General features: G+C 44.1%; 1 non-coding gene across 1 annotated transcript; it reads left to right on the plus strand.

Annotated features, from left to right (window-relative positions):
• Positions 1-10,454: 10,454 nt before the first annotated feature.
• Positions 10,455-10,527, plus strand: Trnam-cau (transfer RNA methionine (anticodon CAU)). The gene has a single exon. It is a non-coding gene; the product is annotated as a tRNA-Met (tRNA).
• The last annotated feature ends 14,680 nt before the right edge of the window (positions 10,528-25,207 follow it).

Raw genomic sequence — 25,207 nt, forward strand, 5'->3', positions numbered from 1 at the left:
AACAACATATGAAATTATTGAAATGTTCAAGCAGAAAAGACTGATCATATCGTTGTAATTATCAATCAAGTTTGTAATACAATTAAATCAAGACTATTTGTACAAGAAATTACACGAATGGCGAAATCCTTATTATAAATTGTTTGCAGGAGCATATAAATGACGATTTTGGAACGAACGGAATTTAGTTAGGATACTGGAAACTCCAAACGATCCTGCATAGAAAGGCGTCATGCTCATGGAGAACAACAAACCAGTAACAAAAACGATTTACAGAAGCAGTATACGTTTGTCTAACGAGAGTACGGTATTTAGCTTTCCAGACACTTGATCAAAGAATGAGGAGCTTGTTAACGATGATCACTTTTTCATCACCTTTGCGTCACAGCAGTTGTACATAAGAGTCACAAAGCTTATATTAGTAACGTCATTACAGCAATATTTGTAATTAGGTTGAAAGTGATAAAGTTGTTCGATAATCAGGTACTTTTTTAAATTGTTATTGTGAAAAGTAAATTTTATATGCAATTTTTGTTTCCTTTTGTGTATGGTCCGTTGAGTACCTATTTCCTTTTTCGTATGATCCCATTTTTAACACAAATCTCATTTTTGTGTAATGCAACAAAGTCAGGCGTAGTAAGAACAAAAATTAAGCTCGAAAAATATGAGCCGTGATTTATCCGTAGTCATCAACTACATTTCCGTTAATCTTCTGGTTAGTATTATCATTCTGCTGAGAAAAGGGCAGATATCAAATAACAACTAAGTTAAATTAGAAGGGCGTGCTGAAAAGTAATGCCTCCGAATTTTGTATGTGAAACCTTCTACAACTTTTTAAATAAAACCAACTTCATTAATAGTCTACACCTTTGTTCTTCGTATCAGTATATTTATTTGTCAATATAGTCACCCTGGCGGTGGACACATTTCTCTCAGCGACAGACTACTTTGTTGATACCGTCACTGTAAAATGTTTGGGATTGCTGACGGAGCCACGACCTCTCCTCTGCTTGCACCGCTTCCATACTATCCAAGTGAAGTTCTCGAAGGTTTTCTATAAGTTTTGGAAACAGGTGAATATCGGATGGGGCCAAGTCGGGACTGAATGGAGAACAATCGATGGCAGTGAATCTGAGGCGGTGGACTGTTACAGATGTCGCAGGGGGTGGTTTTATCTAAAAGCTTCAGGAATTTTCACATAAAAATTTCAGAGACATTCCTTTTCAGTACTTCCTCGTAACTAAGAACGAAGTTTACATTACAAAATGTAAGACATTACCGAAGAGATGGTTTTCCTTTCATTCCTCCCAGCATTCATGAAGCCACGTAACGTAAGTAATTGATGAGAGTTCAACGCACTGACGTAATTTCGACATGGAAAAATTCTAAATGAAATTCCATTTTAATTTTTAAGGACTGAAATACCAGTAATTTACCTTTGAGTAAGTAATATCTCCAGATTTTCCCAGAAGTTAACAAGTGTGAAGGAGCAAATGTAAATGTGGGAGAGGCACTGATATTTGAGGCGTGTTTGTAAGAGGAACCGCCCCTGCAAGCTGGCAGTCCTCCGCACTCCGTGCTACGTGTACGTGAAATTATACCCAGTGTGCCAGCGACCGCCAACATTTACCTCGTTTCCCCCCAGCACTTCCTTTTTCCACAGTACTGTTTTCAGCTGACCGCCCGTTCGCTTAGAAATTCTGCAGATATTTAACCCGAATTAATGCACTTACTTGACTGCGGGCCACTCGACTCTACACGTGGCGAGAGCTCGTCTTTTTCATTTTATTCTACTTTTGTGGAATATACGCTCGCAACCTTTAATTAGCAGACAGGTAAAGTGCTGCAGGGAACTCTTTGAGTCTAACTCGCGAGTCTCACACCAGCCTCAGCCAGAGCTTGTTTAAAATTCTCTGAAGCGGTACGAACTGCTGCGTCATTTGCGAAGTTAAATGGCTCCCAAAAACGAAGTGACGTGCCCATACGTTGCAAATTTTGAGAAACTTTATTGCTTGGTTTTATGTTCAGCAAATAACGAGAGGTGGGAGTTTCAAGTTATTAATTTCCTGAGATATTTTAATGAGTTTGTCACACAAGAACAGTAATGTTATTGAAAAATGTATTTCCTATGACTTAAAGTTAAAATTTAGATACGTATTGGAAATTGCTCATGCTGGTAATTAAATGCAGATGAGAAGGTGGGACAATAGTGGAACGTGCTTTATGGTACACCTTTGAGTGTAATGAAAGTTATATGAATGCCATGAAACAGTTGTGACGTATCTAGTAGAACAGCTACATTGTCACACAAAAACAGTAATTTTTTCATCATCATCATCATCATCATCATTTAAGACTGATTATGCCTTTCAGCGTTCAGTCTGGAGCATAGCCCCCCTTATAAAGTTCCTCCATGATCCCCTATTCAGTGCTAACATTGGTGCCTCTTCTGATATTAAACCTATTAATTCAAAATCATTCTTAACCGAATCCAGGTACCTTCTCCTCGGTCTGCCCCGACTCCTCCTGCTGAATCCATGAGTCTCTTGGGTAACCTTGCTTCTCCCATGCGTGTAACATGACCCCACCATCTAAGCCTGTTCGCCCGGACTGATACATCTATAGAGTTCATTCCCAGTGTTTCTTTGATTTCCTCATTGTGAACACCCTCCTGCCATTGTTCCCATCTACTAGTACCTGCAATCATCCTAGCTACTTTCATATCCGTAACTTCAACCTTGTTGATAAGGTAACCTGAATCCACCCAGCTTTCGCTCCCATACAACAAAGTTGGTCGAAAGATTGAACGGTGCACAGATAACTTAGTCTTGGTACTGACTTCCTTCTTGCAGAAGAGAGTAGATCGTAGCTGAGCGCTCACTGCATTAGCTTTGCTACACCTCGCTTCCAGTTCTTCCACTATGTTGCCATCCTGCGAGAATATGCATCCTAAGTACTTGAAACCGTCCACCTGTTCTAACTTTGTTCCTCCTATTTGGCACTCAATCCGTTTATATTTCTTTCCCACTGACATTACTTTCGTTTTGGAGATGCTAATCTTCATACCATAGTCCTTACATTTCTGATCTAGCTCTGAAAAATTACTTTGCAAACTTTCAATCGAATCTGCCATCACAACTAAGTCATCCGCATATGCAAGACTGCTTATTTTGTGTTCACATATCTTAATCTCACCCAGCCAGTCTATTGTTTTCAACATATGATCCATAAATAATATGAACAACAGTGGAGACAGGTTGCAGCCTTGTCTTACCCCTGAAACAACTCTGAACCATGAACTCAATTTACCGTCAACTCTAACTGCTGCCTGACTATCCATGTAAAGACCTGTAATTGCTTGCAAAAGTTTTCCTCCCATTCCATAATCTTGTAGAACAGACAATAACTTCCTCCTAGGAACCCGGTCATATGCCTTTTCTAGATCTATAAAGCATAGATACAATTCCCTGTTCCACTCATAATACTTCTCCATTATTTGCTGTAAGCTAAAGATCTGGTCCTGACAACCTCTAAGAGGCCTAAAGCCACACTGATTTTCATCCAATTGGTCCTCAACTAACACTCGCACTTTCCTTTCAACAATACCTGAGAAGATTTTACCCACAACGCTGATTAAAGAGATACCTCTGTAGTTGTTACAATCTTTTCTGTTTCCATGTTTAAAGATTGGTGTGATTACTGCTTTTGTCCAGTCTGATGGAACCTGTCCCAACGCCCAGGCCATTTCAATTATCCTGTGTAGCCATTTAAGACCTGACATTCCACTGTATTTGATGAGTTCCGACTGAATTTCATCCACCGCAGCCACTTTTTTGCACTGCAATCTATTGACCATTTTTTCCACTTCCTCAAATGTGATCCTATTTCCATCATCATTCCTATCCCATTGTACCTCGAAATCTGAAACATTACTGATCGTATTTTCACCTACATTGAGCAACTCTTCAAAATATTCCCTCCATCTGCCCAAGGCATCAACAGGATTCACCAGCAGCTTTCCTGACCTGTCCAAAATACTTGTCATTTCCTTCTTACCTCCCTTTCGAAGACTGCTAATTACACTCCAGAATGCTTTTCCAGCAGCTTCACCCATAGTCACCAACCTGTTTCCAAAGTCTTCCCACGATTTCTTCTTGGATGCTGCAATTATCTGTTTGGCTTTGTTTCTTTCTTCAACATAACTTTCTCTGTGTACCTGGATTCTGGTATGTAGCCATTTATGATACGCCTTCTTTTTCCTTTTACAGGCTGCCTTGCCTGTACCATTCCACCAAGCTGTTTGCTTCATCCTACTTTTACACACTACTGTTCCAAGACATTATTTAGCCACTTCTAGTACTGTGTCCCTGTACCTTGTCCATTCCTTTTCCAATGATTGTAATTGACTACATTCAACTAACTGGTACCTTTCTGAGATCGCTGTTATGTACTTATGCTTGATTTCCTTATCCTGAAGTTTCTCCACTCTTATCCTCCTACATATGGACCTGACCTCCAGCACTTTCGGCCTCACAATCCCAATTTCACTGCAGATTAAATAATGATCAGTGTCAGCAAGGATTCCCCTGAATACACGTGTGTCCCTCACAGCCTTCCTGAATTCCTGATCTGTTATTATATAGTCAATGACAGATCTGGTTCCCCTGCCTTCCCAAGTATACCGGTGAATGTTCTTATGTTTAAAAAAGGAGTTTGTGATTACTAAGCCCATACTGGCACAGAAATCCAAGAGTTGTTTCCCGTTCCTGTTGGCCTCCATATCGTCTCCAAATTTACCCATAACCTTTTCATACCCTTCTGTTCGATTTCCAATCCTGGCGTTCAAATCACCCACGAGCAGAACACTGTCCTTGTCCTTTACTCTAACAATTACATCACTGAGTGCCTCATAAAAACTATCCATCTTATCTTGATCTGTCCCTTCACAATACGAATGTACTGACACAATCCTAATTTTCTTGCTAGAACCTGTCAAATCTATCGACATCAATCGTTCGTTTACATACCTTATTGCAACTACGCTGGGTTCCATTTCTTTCCTGATGTAAAGCCCTACACCCCATTGTGCTATTCCTGCTTTGACTCCCGACAGGTAGACCTTGTATTCTCCCACTTCCTCTTCTTTCTCACCCCTTACCCGAATGTCACTAACAGCTAAAACGTCCAGCCCCATCTTACTTGCAGCCTCTGCCAGCTCTACCTTCTTCCCAGAGTAGCCCCCTTTGATATTAATAGCTCCCCATCTCATTACCATTTGTTTGCCAAGTCGTATCTTAGGAGTCCCTGGTTTGTCAGTTAGAGGTGGGAGCCCGTCACCTCAAATGGTACGAGGCATTTTGCTCTGATTGTTGCCAGCATCATATTTAAAGTACCAGGGAAGCAGGTTGCTAGCCTTACTTGCCCTGAGTCCCATTGTGTTTACCCCTAACGGCTGAGGGACTAACCGGTGGATTTGGTAGTCTTTGCCGTATGAGCACAAAGATGACCACAACTCGGAATATGTCCGAGATGCCCAGCCTTATTCCAAAGTAACTGGTATCGCGATGTCAGGACAACTTACTTGGCCACTCGTACGTTGCCTGTGATTCATGAACTAAGACATGACTACAGGAACCCACACCATGAACCACGAGTAATTTTATTGAACAATTTATTTCTTATGACTTAAAGTTAAAATTTATATCCGTAATGGAAATTGCTCATGCTGGTAATTAAACGCAGATGAGAAGGTGGGACAATAGTGAAACGTGCTTTACGGTACACCTTTGAGTATAATGAAAGTTATATGAATGCCACGAAACAGTAGTGACGTATCTATGAGAACAGCTACATTGGTAACGTAGTTACAGCAGAATATCTTACGTACCATCTGTTCCTGTCATCAGAATTCACAACTACTATCAGATTCTCACGATTTGGTGAACGCTGTTCCACTGCTAGTCATTGCGGTAAGGTTATCTTCGTAATATTATCACCTTCTTACATCCAGTTCTTAGTCTGTTCGATACACGGCCAGCATCAGATTTAGTTTTTTTAGTTGCTCTTCATAATCTCTCCAATATAAATTTCGCTTTTGGCCATTCTCATTTAGAGCTGCTGTTTAAGGGGAGATGAAATGGAAAATGTAAGCATTTATCTAACGAACCTTACAGCCATATTTATTAATGTTGGAACGTCCCCTTAGAAAACTTAATGAATTACAGCGCTGGTAAACCCCTTATGTTATTTGATTTTCAAACAACTGAGCAAAACTGAACGTGTTCAGACGTTTCTCTCTTTACTTATTCTGATCATCACTAAACTGACACACAATATTTTTAGCCCAACGTAATCTGACTTTCAATAATCCCTACAAAAGAATGGCCCTGACTAACATTAACCTGTACCTTTTACAAATAACTTACCTCACAAAAATCTTCGTTACCCAAGCTACTGCTACTGAAGGCACTAACTACTGATAGGCATAGTTAGCAAATGAAAGATTTTGATAGAGAACAAACAATGTATTTACCTTAATAGTGTTCAAAAGTCATAATATATTTATCAGTTCATAATATCCAGTCTTACAAATTTACTGTCTCTGTACAGATCACCCGCTCTCAAAACTCCGCCATCTAACTCCCCACATCCACCACTGCTGGCGGCTCACCTCCAACTGCGCAACGCTACGCGCTGTTAACAGCCAACTGGCCGACACTACAGTGGCGAATATTACTCCAACAATGCAAACCAACCACAGCCTTCACAAAGCACAGTCAGTGATTTTCATATAGAGCGCTACATGGCGTTACCAACATAAAAACCTAAACAGCCTACTTACAATGTACAAATCAAAAATTTTGTATGTGTAAAGCAAAAGAGCTATGTTTTAACAGAAAAATGTAACAAAATATGTAGGATTAATAATTTGCCACAAATTTGAATATTTTATTTTTTATTGCCCTTTTTATAATAAGCCATAACTCAAATTCTAATCTTGCAATTAAAGTGAAAATTTTATTATAGTGTCTTGAGAATGTTACGAGATCACTGAAGTACAGTTATCAATTTATAGTGCAAATTGTATCGTTAACAAAGGTTTTAATTTTGCTCATCCAAAATTAACTTTCTTTCTACAAACAGTCATTTAAAAATCAGAAAGTAATTGCAAGATGTCCTATTTTTTAGTTCCAGGGAGACAGCAACATGCTGCGATCAGTCCTGAAAATTTCATGGCATTAGCGCATATACTTCTTCAGAAAATGCTTCTAATAACGTAAAAAATGTAAAACAGAGAAAATGAGGTTCAAAGTTTTTTTCTCATACTTCTGCGTGTAACAACTTTAAATCAACTTTAAAATCTTCCATACTGATACTCCTCACCCTCCCTGTTTCTCTTTTCTCCTAATCTGCCTGGCCTGTATTTGCAAGTAAGACACTGATCTATTAGCTTTTCTAAACCTGCTCTCGTCGATGGTGTAAAATGCATTTGTTGTAAATACACCATTATCTATACCAAATCTCTTCAGCAATTCACTTCTGCCATTAATTCCGTTATTGTAACATAAAACTGCGACATCGACACCTACTTTGAGTACTTCAAGTCCACAGAATGTCCTTTTTGAGCATCTAATCTAAATTAAATTATTGAGGTTATCACTTGCATTTTGTTTCTTCCCGTGAAGACACTTCCTCAATAAATCAGTGTTTGCAAGAAACCTGAATGTGGGCTTAACTGCATTCATAACAGGTTCTGGCAATAAGCGTTTATGTGTATACGTCTCATTTCTCTTGTTGAACTTACAGCAATCGTCTTTGGGACGCAGATTGTGCATTGGTGTTTGGTCAGTGGACAGTTTGTGGATAAAAATTGCACACGCAGCGCCCCTCATTGCCTCTAAATTACGTGTGTTTTTCCTGAAATCTCTCCCATAAAATAACTGGATAGAATCAATTTCGTTCAGTGTAAGTCTGCCTTTCCGTCCTGGTGTTTTTCCAACCTTTCTCCTCTTTCATCAAGCGACGAAGCCGGCAACCAATCCTGTTTTAGTTGTCGCGAGCACATTCCTACTTTTCTATTGTTTTATTGTACTGATTTTTATCTGTTACAGCTTTGAACGAAGAGGAGTCCCCATCACTAAGGTATGTAGGATATCTAACACCATACTGGTCCCCAGATCTGGAGAACGTCCTCACAACTGCAGCAGCATCCATTCCCCCACTTGAGCCACTATAATTTTTAGAGTATGCTACTGCTTCTATTTCTTGCCTCAGGTTCTCACTGTCTTCATTGTTGGACGTGGTAGTATTTAGACATAATATCTACATCTAAAACATTAGCTGAGTCAATACCAATAACAGATGCAACCTCATACAGAGATGTGTGAGCTCTTTTCATCCAGGTTCCACCTACAGACACGCATAGGTCAGTAACATCTGTAGGAGATTCATTGTCGTGAATATCTACACAGGATCTTTTTCTTTTCGGTTTAGTTCCACCAATTCCTCCACTGCTTCCTTCATAGAAACTTTGGGAGTATCGCATACAGTATCGGACATTTCTTTATTTATTTTTTGAAACCTTGCACAAGGTGGAGGCATGTTCGGAAAACCACACAATAAATTACCTCCTTCCTTGCCCTGACCAATGCATCTCAGAGCTTATGCCAAACTAAAATTTCTTACATAGATACCAGTGTCAGTTTGTTTGGAGGAGGAAAATGAAAATTCATAGCCACACGAATTACAAGTTGATTTAAAATCACAAGCTATTCCCACTCCTCTTTCTTCAACAACAATAATGCATACCGTATTTTTACAGCTAACACATAAACATGAAAACTTCATAGCCTGACAGAGAAGCTCTAAATCATTAAGTCTGAATCCAGTGAAATCCATATCAATATCATTCACGAACCTGTACATTTCCCCTATCCCAAATTTCGATGCTGAAGCTGGGAGTTTATGTTCTCCATTTCGAACTTTTTCCTCTCTTCTGTCGGTAAACCGATTTCCATGAAACCTCCGTTTCCTAAATACAGTTTTTCCGCCACACATTAAGCATAAATCTTGACTTCCACGTGAAGGTTTGCTAAATACGTCTTTCACCTAATACTATGTGTTAGTATTGTCTAAACGTAAACAAACCACATACAAGAAAATTTTCAGGCAAAGATACAAATGTCAGCCAGAGATATAGATGTCAGCCAAAGATATCGAAAGAAAATAGCCTTCACACTGACAAAAATTCCACTGAAGCAAGCAGTCTCACAAATGTCAGAAAATGTGGGATTTGCTGCCAGTGCATAGTTAATCAGTTTAACAATTTAAATGCATTTATGCATTTCTAGGGCTGCTATCACGATAAAATTCACACACAACGTAGCTTAAACTGAGTACATTAAGAAAATAATAATTTTGAAAAATCGATTTTTTGGACCAACATCCATTACATCCCCCATTACCAGGTTTCAGGCTGCAAATTATAGGTAAACGTATATCCGATATAACGCAAGTACTTGCTAGCTTTGCAGTCGGTCCTAAATATCTTTGATTTCCTCCCTTAAGATAAATAGTAGCTCAGCAATGGAGGCAAGTAATTATTTTAATTATTTTTAAACTTAGGAACTGAGTCTGATTCTGATCTCAGAAGCTTATTACTTCAAATTTGCACTATTCTTCTTAACTCTTTGTTTTTTTGTCACTGCTTTGTCAGACCTTTCACGAAGGTAAAAACATTTAAAGCAATTATTTGCTATGTCTATTATTACGAATATTTATTTACATGTAACAGATAATTCAGTTAACTGATTTTACAATTATATCTATAATTTGGATGCATTGAAGACTGCTCAACTACTGTTTATTCAATTCGTACTGTCATATAGCCGTGTTCTTTGAAAGTATTTTACGTGAGATGCACCTCATTTTGCAGTATTTAAATACCAATATTTAGATGCCAGCAATAATTGGACTCTCAAGCTCAGCGTCAGACAAGCCACTAAGACACCCTGGATATTAGAATCGCCAACATACCAATCTTGCGTGCAATAAATGGTTCAAATGGCTCTGATCACTATGGGACTCGGCAGCTGAGGTCATCAGTCCCCTAGAACATAGAACTACTTAAACCTAACTAACCTAAGGACATCACACATCCATGCCCGAGGCAGGATTCGAACCTGCGACCGTAGCAGTCACGCGGTTCCAAACTGAAGCGCCTAGAACTGCACGGCCACACCGGCCGTCTTTGCGTGCAGTATTCAGTTATATCAGTTCAAGATGAAACAGAAGATTTAGTTGTGTAGAATGTACAATAGTCGCTAAACAATGTACATGCACCGTCCCTGAAAAGCCATATACCGAGAAGTGCAAATCCCGTACTAGAAATGTATCACCTAGACAATGTGTCGTAGAAATTGTACCAAAAGACATCAAGACAAAAGAGATAACGAGCCTCGGTAGCGCAGTAGGTAGCGCGTAAGTCTCATAATCTTAAGGTCGTGAGTTCGATCCTCACCCGGAGCATTTAATTTGCTGTACATCATGGCTGAATTAACGGCGTTGCTGATGCTAGGGAACGAACTTAATTGTCGTTTGTTATCCACAAGGAGTCCACGCCTCAGCGTCAAAATGTTTACTTGCAATTATAACGTCAGGCGGGTGATGGAGCCCCTTAGGGAAATAGCGGGAAGGTCGGGGAAGAAGGCCAGTGTTCACTCTGTCTGCTTGCCGGGGGGTCTCATCCGAGATGTGGAGGAGGCCCTACCGGCGGCGATAGAGAGCACTGGGTGCACCCGACTGCAAATTTTTGCTCATGTCGGCACCAATGACTCCTGCCGTCTGGGTTCAGAGGTCATCCTCGGTTCATACAGGTGGTTGGCGAAGTTTGCGGAAAGCCTCGCTCGCGGGGTGGAATCTGAGCTAACTATTTGTAGTATCGTTCCCAGAACCGATCGCGGTCCTCTGGTTTGGAGCCGAGTGGAAGGCTTAAACCAGAGGCTCAGAAGATTCTGCGGAGATCTGGGGTGCAAATTACTCGACTTCCGCTATCGGGTGGAGGAATGTAGGGTCACCCTGAATAGGTCAAGCGTGCACTACAGGCCGGAAGCGGCTACAAGGGTAGCGGAGTACGTGTGGAGTGCACATGGGGGTTTTTTAGGTTAGAGAATCCCCTCCCTAGGCCCGACAAGACGCCTCCTGAGACGCGGCAAGGTAGGAGTAGGCAAAATGCAACAGGGAATAACGATATTAATGTGCTAATAGCAAACTGCAGGAGCGTCTACAGAAAGGTACCAGAACTGCTCTCATTAATAAACGGTCACAACGCCCATATAGTACTAGGGACAGAAAGTTGGCTGAAACCATACGTAAACAGTAATGAAATCCTAAACTCAGATTGGAATGTATACCACAGAGACAGGCTGGACAGTGAAGGGGGAGGTGTGTTTATAGCGATAAGAAGTGCAATAGTATCGAAGCAAATTGACGGAGATCCTAAATGTGAAATGATTTGGGTGAAGGTCACGGTTAAAGCAGGCTCAGACATGGTAATTGGAAGTCTCTATAGGCCCCCTGGCTCAGCAGCTGTTGTGGCTGAGCACCTGAAGGATAATTTGGAAAATATTTCGAGTAGATTTCCCCACCATGTTATAGTTCTGGGTGGAGATTTTAATTTGCCGGATATAGACTGGGAGACTCAGATGTTCATAATGGGTGGCAGGGACAAAGAATTCAGTGAAATTTTTTTAAGTGCTTTATCTGAAAACTACCTTGAGCAGTTAAACAGAGAACCGACTCGTGGCGATAACATATTAGACCTTCTAGTGACAAACAAACCCGAACTATTTGAAAAAGTTAACGCAGAACAGGGAATCAGCGATCATAAAGCGATTACGGCATCGATGATTTCAGCCGTAAATAGGAATATTAAAAAGTGTAGGAAGATTTTTCTGTTTAGAAAAAGTGACAAAAAGCAGATTTCAGAGTACCTGTTGGCTCAACACAAAAGTTTTGTCTCAAGTACAGATAGTGTTGAGGATCAGTGGGCAAAGTTCAAAACCGTCGTACATAATGCGTTAGATCAGTACGTGCCAAGCAAGATCGTAAGAGATGGAAAAGAGCCACCGTGGTACAAAAACCGAGTTAGAAAACTGCTGCGGAAGCAAAGGGAACTTCACAGCAAACATATACATAGCCAAAGCCTTGCAGACAAACAAAAATTACGCGAAGCGAAATGTAGTGCGAGGAGGGCTATGCGAGAGGCGTACAATGAATTCGAAAGTTAAGTTCTATGTACTGACTTGGCAGAAAATCCTAAGAAATTTTGGTCTTATGTCAAAGCGGAAGGTGGATCAAAACAAAATGTCCAGAAACTCTGTGACCAAAATGGTACTGAAACAGAGGATGACACACTGAAGGCCGAAATACTAAATGTCTTTTTCCAAAGTTGTTTCACAGAGGAAGATTGCACTGTAGTTCCTTCTCTAGATTGTCGCACAGATGACAAAATGGTAGATATCGAAATAGACGACAGAGAGATAGAGAAACAATTAAAATCGCTTAAAAGAGGAAAGGCCTCTGGACCTGATGGGATACCAGTTCAATTTTACACAGAGTACGCGAAGGAACTTGCCCCCCTTCTTGCAGCGGTGTACCGTAGGTCTCTAGAAGAGCCTAGCGTTCCCAAGGATTTGAAAAGGGCACAGGTCATCCCCGTTTTCAAGAAGGGACGTCGAACAGATGTGCAGAACTATAGACCTATACCTCTAACGTCGATCAGTTGTAGAATTTTGGAACACGTATTGTGTTCGAGTATAATAACTTTTCTGGAGACTAGAAATCTACTCTGTAGCAATCAGCATGGGTTTCGAAAAAGATGGTCATGTGAAACCCAGCTCGCGCTATTCGTCCACGAGACTCAGAGGGCCATAGACACGGGTTCACAGGTAGATGCCGTGTTTCTTGACTTCCGCAAGGCGTTCGATACAGTTCCCCTCAGTCGTTTAATGAACAAAGTAAGAGCATATGGACTGTCAGACCAATTGTGTGATTGGATTGAGGAGTTCCTAGATAACAGGACGCAGCATGTCATTCTCAATGGAGAGAAGTCTTCCGAAGTACGACTGATTTCAGGTGTGCCACAGGGGCGTGTCATAGGACCGTTGCTATTCACAATATATATAAATGACCTTGTGGATAACATCGCAAGTTCACTGAGGCTTTTGCGGATGATGCTGTAGTATATCGAGAGCTTGTAACAATGGAAAATTGTACTGAAATGCAGGAGGATCTGCAACGAATTGACGCATGGTGCAGGGTATTGCAATTGAATCTTAATTTAGACAAGTGTAATGTGCTGCGAATACATAGAAATAACGATCCTTTATCATTCAGCTACAATATAGCAGGTCAGCAACTGGAAGCAATTAATTCCATAAATTATCTGGGAGTAGGCATTAGGAGTGATTTAAAATGGAATGATCATATAAAATTAATCGTCGGTAAAGCAGATGCCATACTGAGATTCATTGGAAGAATCGTAAGGAAATGCAGTCCCAAAACAAAGTAAGTAGGTTACAGTACACTTGTTCGCCCACTGGTTGAATACTGCTCACCGGTGTGGGATCCGTGCCAGAGAGGTTTGATAGAAGATATAGAGAAAATCCAACGGTGAGCAGCGTGCTTCGTTACAGGATCACTGAGCAATCACCAAAGCGTTATGGAGATGAAAGATAAACTCCAGTGGAATCTGCAGGAGAGACGTTCAGTAGCTCGATACGGGCTTTTGTCAAAGTTTCGAGAACATACCTTCACCGAAGAGTCAAGCAGTATATTGCTCCCTCCTACGTATATCTCGCGAAGAGACCATGAGGATAAAATCAGAGAGATTAGAGCCCACACAGAGGCATACCGACAATCCTTCTTTCCACGAACAATACGAGACAGGAATAGAAGGGAGAACCGATAGAGGTACTCAAGGTACCCTCCGCCACACACCGTCAGGTGGCTTGCGGAGTATGGATGTAAATGTAGATGTAGAAACAGGTGTCATTATTTACTCAGCCATCTACTTTTTAAACAAGGCTTACTTTATTCTGATCAAAAACGGCGAAAGTAACATATTCAGAAAGTTCGTGGCTGTAACATCCAATAAACCCAGATGAAAAACTATTCCACTAAAACCACCGCTAACAATAGAAAGTGGAACTATTAATCAAAATTTAATATTTCTTCAACAGCTGCAGGAACACTGAACATGTATTGGCTGAGACAGAGAACCTTAATTATTGATTATATTCTCGGTTGTCACGAAATACACTATCAAATAGCTTCCCATGAATCATGATGCGTCACGAGCGATACAGGTGGCATTAATAAAGATCCTTTTAACAGCCGATGATAGCTCACTACGATTTTCGATTTCTGCAACCTTAGAACACCAAATAATGAGAATACATGTAAATCTTTGATAAAAACCATTGAAGGATAAGACAACAGGACAATACAAATCACAACTTAACAGGCATGGTAACAAGTGCATTTAAAACTATATAGCGTTCCTTATATTCCATAAATACTGCCAGGACCATCAGAAATGTGAATGGGTAAAACGAATTAACATAGTTAGTGGAAAAGACTGACATTCAGAGTGACGGTACGGTTATCTTTACAAAATACTTAAACATCGCATAAACCCACACTCGCTACAAACGCTTCATATTCGAGGGACAAGTGTCGAAATGAAGAATGTAACGACAAAAATTGATTTGTGGCCTCTACAGAGCTTTTTGAAAATCCCTCAACACAGAGAAACACGAGGAGAGGCCAAGTACAACAGACATATAGTTAATGAAGCTACAAAAGATGAATTCAAACAAATCCTCTCCGACATTTAGTCCAACAGAACAGCACGCGATTATAGATGTCTTGCGGAAACATGCAGACGGTGAGACGGTCCATCTGGTCGCAGTCAAGACATGGATGATGATGATGATGATGATGATGATGATGTTTGGTTTGTGGGACGCACAACTGTGGGGTGTTAAGCGCCCGTACAAAGTCCCAGTTCTTACACAGCCCAAGTTTTGTACATAGTCCAGTCTAACCACTGTCACGAATGATGATGATGATGTTGAAATGATGAGGAAAACACAAACACCCAGTCCCCGGGCAGAGGAAAAGCCCCAACCCGGCCGGGAATCGAACCCTGGACCCAGAGATCTCAAGACATGAATAACATAAACATTAACAAAAGGTAAGATGTTGTCAAACACCCGCTACGCAGTAATAGAGACAAGACATTACTGACAACAGATGGATATCCTACCATTTGACGTAACAGATCCTCTCCAAGGCTTTGCTAACATACTGACGGCTTAGCTCGTTCCTTCTATGCCATAATATTAAATATCAACAGCAGCAGAAAATGGCACAACAGGAATAGAATCTGTATTGATTAAGAAGCCGGGACAGAGAGTAAGTTATTATGAACAGTTCAGTGAAAGTGTTCTGATTAGAATCGACAGCAAAAAAGCATCAACTACAATAGCAGGCCGATATCACAAGCTGGAGATAAGGAGGTGAATAATATGAGGGTATTTAACGTCTACTACGTTATGTGAAGAGAGGTAACAATCTGACATTCAGTGGGCTCGATTATAGAAATGACAGAGGAGAAAGACTACTTTAATTATGCAGTAATTTCAGTTAGTAACAGCGAATGCGCAGACTAGAAATCACAGATGCATGTGTTTAAAACAAAACAAAAAAAAAAATGGTTCAAATGGCTCTGAGCACTATGGGACTCAACATCTTAGGTCATAAGTCCCCTAGAACTTAGCACTACTTAAACCTAACTAACCTAAGGACATCACACACACCCACGCCCGAGGCAGGATTCGAACCTGCGAGCGTAGCAGTCCCGCGGTTCCGGACTGCAGCGCCAGAACCGCACGGCCACCGCGGCCGGCGCTTAAAACAGAAAAGTAGAACTGGATTACATTATGTTGAGGCAAAGACTTGCAAATTAGATAGTGTATCGAAAGATGTACCTAGGAGCAGATGTACGCTAGAATCACTCTTAGGTTTTGTTAAGGCTGAAGGTTAGGTGAATCGCTTGGAAGGGTCAACGCGGAAAGAAATGTGATCTGAAGTACTGAGTAAGGATGAGATGCGTCTGAAGTTCTTTGAAGTAATAGGTGATTCGGTAAACGATGTCACAGTAGGCAATACAGTTGAAGAAAAATGTGCATCTGTAAAGAAAGGCAATCAATAAAGATGGAAAGAAAAATGTATGTACAAGGAAGGTACCTACGAGGAAATGTTGCGTAATGGGAGACATACTTCAACTGATCAACGAAAAAAGGAAGTACAAGATTATTCAGGGAAATACACTAAGAAGACTCGGTTAAGAATGAAATAAACTGCACATGCACGGAAGCCAAGGCGGAATGAATGCACCAAGAACTTAAAACAGAAAGTACTGATTCGGCGTACAGAAGGGGTGGCGGATGGGGAGGGGGAACATTAAGTAGAAAACGGGATAGGTCGAAGGAGTACACTGGGGGCTTTAATGAGGAGGAGGGACGATACTGGGGGCCCAGTGTTACACTGAGCTCTAGAAGGCATGAGATCAAATAAAGGGGACGCCCAAGATAAGTCTTTCAGGATTTCTAAAATCATCGGAGGAAGTGGCAAGTCAACCACCATTCCAGTTATTGTGTTTGAGACTGGAGACCTACAACAAAACATTAGAAACCATCCTACACAATCACGAAGACAGCAAGGGCAGATGAGTGTGAGAACAACCCCACAGTCACTATAGTTGCTCATGTATCCATATTGCTGACGGAATAACATGCAGAACAATGGAAAGCAATCTTGAGGATGCGTCTGAAGATGGTCACCTGGCCTTCGGGAAAGTTATAGCCACCAAAGAGGCAGTTCTAACTTTCAAATTGATAGGGATGCAAGACTTTAGAAATATCAAGACAATGTAGTGGTACATGTCGACCTATAAGAAGCTCTCGACAATATAAAATGGCGCAAATTGTTCGAAACTGTGAGAAAAATAAGCTCACCAGACAAAGAAATATTCGCCCAATTGTGAATGCAGACATGAATCGTTAAATGTTTACAGATGGCGTAGCGATCTAGTTTCGTGCTGAACCGCGCTCCCACTTTATGTGTGCATACTAAAGTAGCGATCAGTGAGATATTTACGTTTCAAGCGGACGTAGTACGTAAACGTAGGTAAATGTAAGGAAGTGACAGAGTGGCAATATGGGACGATTCCAATGGCCATACGGTGTGTAACGTTGGTGGATTTGTTGGTGTTTCGCGGCGGATTCTTCAACGTGTCCACAAGCGGTGGTGTAACACATGTGGCCAGAATTGCGACCGGGAAAAGATCCTGGCTGAGAGAAACTGGAGACTCGTTTCACGCCTTGTGAAAGAAAATCTGTTCCAAACCCGACAGGAACTGCTCCAGGTAGTGAATGTAGGTCCATCTCCACCTGTCAGCGAGAGAAGGTTATGACAGGAACTGCATGCAATGGGCATCTGGAGTCGCTCATCTCTCAAGAGGCCATTGCACGCAGAGACACATAAAGCTGTGCGACGTAACGCGCTCTTCCGCTCATCGACGGCGGTTCTGCGACATAAATTGTCCACCTACCTCGATACTGCTGCAGATCTGCACACGTAACTCCTGACTGCAGCTACTTAAGAGGTCTCACTCAGAAAAGCAGTGTTGAAGAAACTGAGATTTCATAACTACACGTCGGAGGCCGCTATAAGTACAAAGAGCTGAAAATAGTCTTGTGAACTCTAAAGAATAAATCGGAAATGGGGTGTTGTTCAAATTTCTAAGTTCAAAGGTCCTTTTAAACTTGCATTAGGATTTTTTTATTGCTATTAAGCAAGATCATCAGCCCACGTGTGTTCAAATCATTAAAGTTCCTGTTCACAGTCCTCGTCACACTCAAACAGCAAGAACTTTTCCTATCCAATTCCGAAATCATTTACGAGAGTAACACAGTCAATAAACTGCTATTTACTTTTGCACTCGGCGTTCAGTGGTTGTCTTTAAATAAAGTTTTTACTCGCCATAAACACTCAGTAAAAAAAATTTACTTAGTTCCGCCACGCTCTTAATTCAAAGTTTACACACGCGATTTTCTCCAGAACAAAATATTTCTCGACTCTTAACATTTCACAAATAGTTTATGGTAAACACCAGCTACATTTATCACTGTACAGAAATGCGGAAGTCACAATATCGCTTCATTTTACACATAATGCGTTCGGTCACTTTCAGCATGACCGGCTCCTTCGAAAGCTAGTCCACCAGTTCCTTCTTCTCTCTCTCTGCCTCTACAAAAACCTCTATCTCATGTGTTTGGTGGCAAACCGTTTCAAGTGTTATTGGGTGTACAGAATTACGGCCAATCAGAACTGACTTTCTGGGCGCGGCTCGCGGCAAAATTTAGCAAGAACCAACCACTGCTCTCAGCTCATTGACGTCATTAAAATAAGCAACTCAAAACTCTCATGTTAAACAAATAAAATGAAATAAACTTTAAGCTGTACTTTACGTCTGGAATTTAACTATATAGCCTAGTAGCGAACGTTGTGGCTGTCTCTTACATACTGAAACATGCTTGGACATCCGTCATCCACTTGTAGGGGGACCACTGATGGATTCTCTAGTACCTTCCGCCGCGGAAGTCAAACACGCTGCAGAACAAATGGACGTGGTCAGCCCATAGAGGGCTCCGCCTCCGCAGCGGCTATTCCGCTAAGCCACGTGCAGACAGCGGCCAATAGCCGCTCCCTCCAGTTTCGTATATAGGGACCCGCTCTGCCCTAGTCCAGCCATATCCGGCGGTAATCCGGAAGGATACCGCCCTTCGATTGGCCTTTCCGTTCTAATCGAAGTGTCAGGTATATTACAAGTGCCAGCCACCCTGCAGCGGTCCAGCTAGCAGCTAGCAGCCAGCAGCCAGCAGCCACCAGCGGTTCCAGCCAGCAGCCTGCAGCCAGTATCCAGAAGTGGTCCCAGCCAGCGTCCAGCAGCCAGCAGCGGTTCCTGACAGCAGGCAGCAGCGCTTCCTGCCAGCAACCAGCGGCGGTTCCTGAAAGCAGCCAGCGTCCAGCGTCCAGCAGCGGTCCCAGCCAGCCTCCAGCAGCGTTCCCCACCAGCCTCCAGCAGCAGCAGCATCCCCACCGGCCAGCCAGCCCGGTCGCCTCCCCCCCCCCCCCCCCCAGCAGCAGGGTGGGGCTTTGGCCCCAGTCTCCTTCATCGTTCTACGTCCCTTTTACTCTGTGTCTCTCGTCGCCTTGCCCTTCCCTCGTTTGCTTCTTTGTCCTTTCATGTCTCTTTCCCCTTATCGTAATGTCGACCCCCACCACCACCACTACTGCCACCACCACTGCAATCACATACACGTCCCCCTTTCGCCACTGCCACCACTATCACGTGGTGTGCCCCATCAACCCCACCCCCCTCAGTCCATCCCCCCACTCCTCACACTCCCATCTCTCTCACTATTTGTTGCCCCATCCCCGGCTCCTCCCTCTCACGCCTCCTCTGATCCCTTCCCTGCACTCCTTCCCTTTGCTCCTTCCGTTTCTGCGGCCCCCGCTAGGGTGGTCGCCCGGAGGGCCACGGCCCACACTCAACTCTCCCCTTCGCCTTGATCATCATCGTCATCACCATCGCCTTCGCCATCGCCCTCACCATCTCCGGAGCCGATTCCAGCACTGGGACCTCCACATTCCAGTCGTTCCCATCCCTCACACCTCCTCCGCCGCTGTAAAGTGCCCCAGTGGCACACCTGCCTCCTCTACTCTCAAAAAGGCTCTGCCTCATCCCCCTTCCCCAGCCCTTGTTGCCATGGGTGTCTCCCCGCCTGTCCCTGCCCCCTCACCCTCCTCCTCCTCCACCCCCTCCTCTTACCACTACCTCCTCTCCCATCCTGATCCCTCCCTTCTTGAGGCCCAGAACCTCACCCTTCGCCAGAATTTTCCTGGTGCTCCCATCTCCCTCCTCACTCCTCGCTGTGATTCGGTCCTCATCTCCTCCTCCAGCCCTACCCTCCACACAGATATCCTTTCCCACATCTCTGTCACCCACTTTGGCCCTAATGCCTCCCTCACACCTGCTCCTTCCCCGCCTCCCTCCCGCCAACCCCAACCCCCTTGTCGCCTGCCGACCCTCACCGCCGTGATCACTTGGCTTAGTCTGGCGATCAGAGAGGAGGAGGTGTCGGCGGAGCTCAAGGCGCATCCCCATCTGGATGTGCGTGCGGTTCGCCGCATCCTTAACTCAACCGGCCCCACCCACCTTGTGCGGGTTTTTTCCAAACATACCCCTTCCATAGACTGTCTCCTGAAGGAGGGTGCCCTTCTCATTCACCAACACTACCAAGTTGACCCTTCACGTTCCCCTCCTCAATCCCTCTGCTGCCAAACGTGCTTGAGGTACAATGCACACCCAACGTATGAGTGCCACAAGGCCCCCACCTGCCCGCACTGTTGGCAAGCCAACTTTTTACGGCAGTGCCCCAATCTCCATTCCCACCCCCCCTGTAGTACCTGTAACCTCCCTCATCCTACTTATTCCCAGAAAAGTAATGCCTGACCCCCTCCTACCACTCCTAAACTCACCGTTCCTGATCGCCCTCTGGACGCCCCCACCCCTCCTGGCAATTCCCTTCGCCCACCCCCTACCGCTGAGGACATCATCAGATTCCTCACCATCGTCCTCCAAAATGTTCACTCATTCCAGTGCCCGCACACCCTCCAACAGATATCCCTCGCCGCCCGTTCCGTTTTCCACTTAAAAATGTATGCCACTTACTCCAACAACCTGGCCCTTTTCACCTTCTCCCGTCTTGACACCCTTGTCTAAATCCCTGTCATGGCGCGACAGCACCATATCCTTTTCAACAACATTCGCTCCCTTCCCGCCAACAAGAACCTCTTCCAGCACACCCTTGCCACCCACCACGTGGATCCCTTCCACCTCAATGAAACCTCCCTCCAACAGCACCATACCGTCCACACTTCGCCCTACTTCCTCTACTGCTCCGATAATCCCCTCCTGATTGCACGTGGCGGAGTTGCCATTGATCACCACCGCCAGATCCCAGTTCGGCTCCCATCTCTTCTTCCCGACCCCACCGAACACGGCCTTACTGTCACCTGCGCCACCATCTATGTCCACCCTAACGTCCCTCTTCCCTTCAACTTCCTCTCCCACTTTGACCATACCTTCTCCTCATACGTGATCGCTGCCAACCTCAACATCCATAGTCGTTCCGCCACCCAGTTACAGTGGTGGCATCGGTGCCTCTCCTCCCTTCAAGGCGACCTCATCCCCATTCCCCAGCAAACCCATCCCAAATCCAACTCCACTCCCGATGTTATTCTTTCCTCCCCTAACCTCCTTGGCCGCATAACAGTGGATATCCTGGAGCCTATTGGTAGCGGCTAAGAAATGCTGGGACTGGCGACAGACATGCACCTGTTTAAATGCTACCCTACCTATCAACTCTTCCAACTCCTGGTCAGCCTTCCATCGCCTTACCAGAACTTAACCCTCCCCCTACTATCCTCTTCTCCATGATGATCACCCCTTCCCTGACACCCTTAGTAAGGCCAATCACTTTGCCTCCTACCTCTCCAATGTCTTTTCCATCCCCAATGATCCCCAGTTCTATTACCCCCGGATGTCCGCGATCGAACTGACACCTCTGTCCCTCCCCTCGCACCCGGTTTCCAGTATTTGGACAACATTGCACACACGGAATTCAATGCCCCTATCACTACACAGATCTCCTTGGTACACTCCGCACAAAACGCAACAGTGCTCCCGGTCACGATCGTGTCACCTACCGTCACCTTCGTGAAGCTCCTGTCTCTTTCCTCTCCACCCTGGCCAGGCTCTACAATGTAGTCCTGTCCACCAGTTACTAACCCAACCTGTGGAAAACCTCCCGTATCCAGATGTTCCTTAAACCTGGTAAACTGCCGTCTGCGACCTTCTCCTTCACCTCACACATCTCCTTTCCGAACTGCTTTATTCCCGTCGCTCTGCAATCTTCCTCTCCCTGGACCTCGAACGTGCTTATGACCGCGTATGGCATTCCGGTCTCCACTTCCAGCTCCAAACCTTCGCCCTTCCCTTTAACTACGTCCATCTGATCGGCTCCTTTCTCTCCCACCGTCCTTCCTACAGTCACCATCCATAACATGGATTCCTACACCTTTTTTTCCATCTGCCGGTGTGCCCCAAGGCTCCGTCCTCTCCCCCCTTCCGTAACTCTTGTATATGGCTGACATGCCGCCACCGTCATCCCCAGTCCAACTTCTCCAGTTTGCCGATGACACTGGCTTCCTTGCCCTTGCCCTCACCCTGAAGCGCTCCCAACACCTTCTCCAATCCCATCTTGACCGGTTCACCGCTTGGTGCAACCAGTGGTTGCTCAAGGTCAATCCCTCCAAAACCCAGGTGATCATCATAGGCAAAACCACCCCTTCCTTCCACCTCCTTGATTTCTATCTCACCATCTATGACCGTCCTATCACCCTCACCCTCACCCTTAAGTGCCTTGGCTTCACCCCTGACTGTCACCTCTCTCCATCTCCGGACAATCCAAGCCAAGGTCCGCTCCCGACTCTGTCTCCTCAAGCTCCTTTCCGGCCATACGTGGGGTCTGGACCCCTTCACCATACTCCACACCTATAAATCCCTCATCTGCCCTATCATTTGTTACACCTATCCATCCTGGATCTCCGCCCCCCCTACCTTTTATAAATCCCTTCAAATCCTTGAACGCCATGCCCTCCGCCTCATGTATCGCATCCATCTCCCCTCCCCCATGCCAATCCTGTATGATCTCATTCCGTTCCCCCACCTCTTCCTTTTCCTAGAAAGGATATGGATCCTGTACACTTCCCATAAATTTGATCCTCCTCACCCACTTGTCTCGCCCATCCTCTCCCACTCCTGCCTGCTGCCACGCCTGTATTCCCATGTCCCACCTGGTCTCCATCTCTCCACCCTCCGCCAGCTCAACCCTCCCTGATATCCTCCTCCCCTCGTTCTACCCCTCCTATCAACTTTGATCCTCCCCCTCCCACTTCCTAAGTCTTTTCCTTTAAGCGCCCTCCCTCCCTTCTCTCTCCTTTTCCCCCCATCCCCCTTCCTCCACCACTCTTCCCCCGGGCTTCCCCTCCCCCTTCCTCCCATACCCCTATCTGCCCTGCCCGTGGCATCTCTGCTCTCCCCTCTCCCTCTCCAACCACCCTCCCTCCTCCTCTCTTGGCAGGCCCCCGGACTCGCACACGCTCTGTGAACATTCGCGCGCCGGAGATCATCGCCATCAGTGTCTCGTGTGTGTGTGCCTTCGTTTTGTGTTCAGTGTTCTTTCGCCGTCACGCCGCCACTGTTCACGTGTGCCGTCACCGTCATCCCCGTCATCCATGTTACGTGTGATGTGTCAACTAGCGTTAGTGATTTTTCTCGTCCAGCGTGAACGGCTCCATGTCTTTTGTTTTTCGTTTCTACAGTTTTTTCCCGCCGTTTTTCGTGTATTATCTGCGCCACCTATATGTAATACTTATTGTACCACTCAAGGCTGAAGAGCGGCGTAATATGATGCTGACAGCCCGCCATTGTATAAGGTGATCAAAATAACAATGAAGAAAAAAAAAACCTACGCCAGCCAGTCTGGTACTCGCTCTGGATTTCGTTTCTATCTCGGCGGTTGTGCGGTCTGGTCGTTGCTCGTTGTTGATATTTGCCTGGCTCTGGTTCCGAGTGGATTTACGTTTGGTGTTTGGTGTTGTTGTTTCCACAACCCTACGTTGTTTATCTCTTCCTTGTTGTGTCGCTCATAGTCGGTCGTGGTCGGTTGTTGTCAGTTGTCGTTGGTCTGTCGTCCGACTAGTCCTGTGTTTACGCGGTGGTGCGTGCTCCACCGCCGGCGGCTTCCCCGCCTAGCGGCTCCGATCCGCAGCCCAAGGCGTTCCCGCTGTTCGTTGTGGTTACTACAGATTCGTTCCCACGATACAAAGCTGGAATACTTGCAAGTTCCTATAGAGAATTACAAACTGAAAATTTAATACTGCCGAATAACCCACATACACTCACACAAGTACTCTCTTTCACACTCACCCTAACACAAAACATAAATATCTACTTCAAATTCTTAAAGTTATTACTACAGCAAAATTACGAAAGGTTTTCTAAAATGGGAACTTTCCAAATTTGAATCTAAACATTGAAGGTGTTATCATATCAAATAGTCACAGTTGGTGAACTATTAACATATATATATATATATATATATATATATATATATATATATATATATTGATGTAGGTTTTTAAGTTTCGGATAATTACTTTTTTTTTTACTGACTTTCTTTTTATTTTGTAACTTCCAAATTATGGCAGTTACTGACTTCAGATTTTGCGAGATTGTTCCTTTACACAACAGAAGGTTATGTACCGAATATGAAGTTCCTCAGGCTGTTTCTATATCAGTTATCAATTTTTATAGTTACAGAGAATGTAGCTACTCTGTAAGCGCCTCTCCACTACTTTCACACGCTGCAGTCACGCCATATGGTCATGACGCACGTCTGCAGGACACAGCTCGCCCGTTGCAGATCGTATAAGATTCTGACTGCTTACACTGGAGCCCACATACATTCATACAAGAAAGCTTTATTAGACAAATTGGCGATCGGGCCGTAGCTACGACGCCTCAGCTGCACGTCTTCACTTGGCAAAAATTTGTCGAACGTTGGCAGTAGCTGATTGGCGGTACGTAATGTGGTCTGATGAATCATGTTTTTGTCTGTATTCAAATTCCGTACGTCATCGAGTTCACCAAAGCCAAAGGAAGTATTTCATCATGAATATGTGCAAGGTCAGGTTCAAGCAAAAAGTGAGCCTCTGATGTTTAGGGGCTGCTTTTCTTATCAGTAATTGGGTCTGCTGTGATAACATGATTTTTCAAGACGGCAGCAGCAAAGTTCATCAGGCTGCAAGAATATGTGACTGGCTTTCTAAACACTCCCAACCCCATTTCATCATGGTTGGCCAGCAAAATCAGTTGACTTTAATCCAACAGAAAATCTGTGATACACATTGGAACGGCGGGTAAGACTTATCAAGATCCCCGCAATTTGGT

Source organism: Schistocerca serialis, chromosome 4 (assembly GCF_023864345.2).
Source record: "Schistocerca serialis cubense isolate TAMUIC-IGC-003099 chromosome 4, iqSchSeri2.2, whole genome shotgun sequence".
NCBI classification, from domain to species: domain Eukaryota; kingdom Metazoa; phylum Arthropoda; class Insecta; order Orthoptera; family Acrididae; genus Schistocerca; species Schistocerca serialis.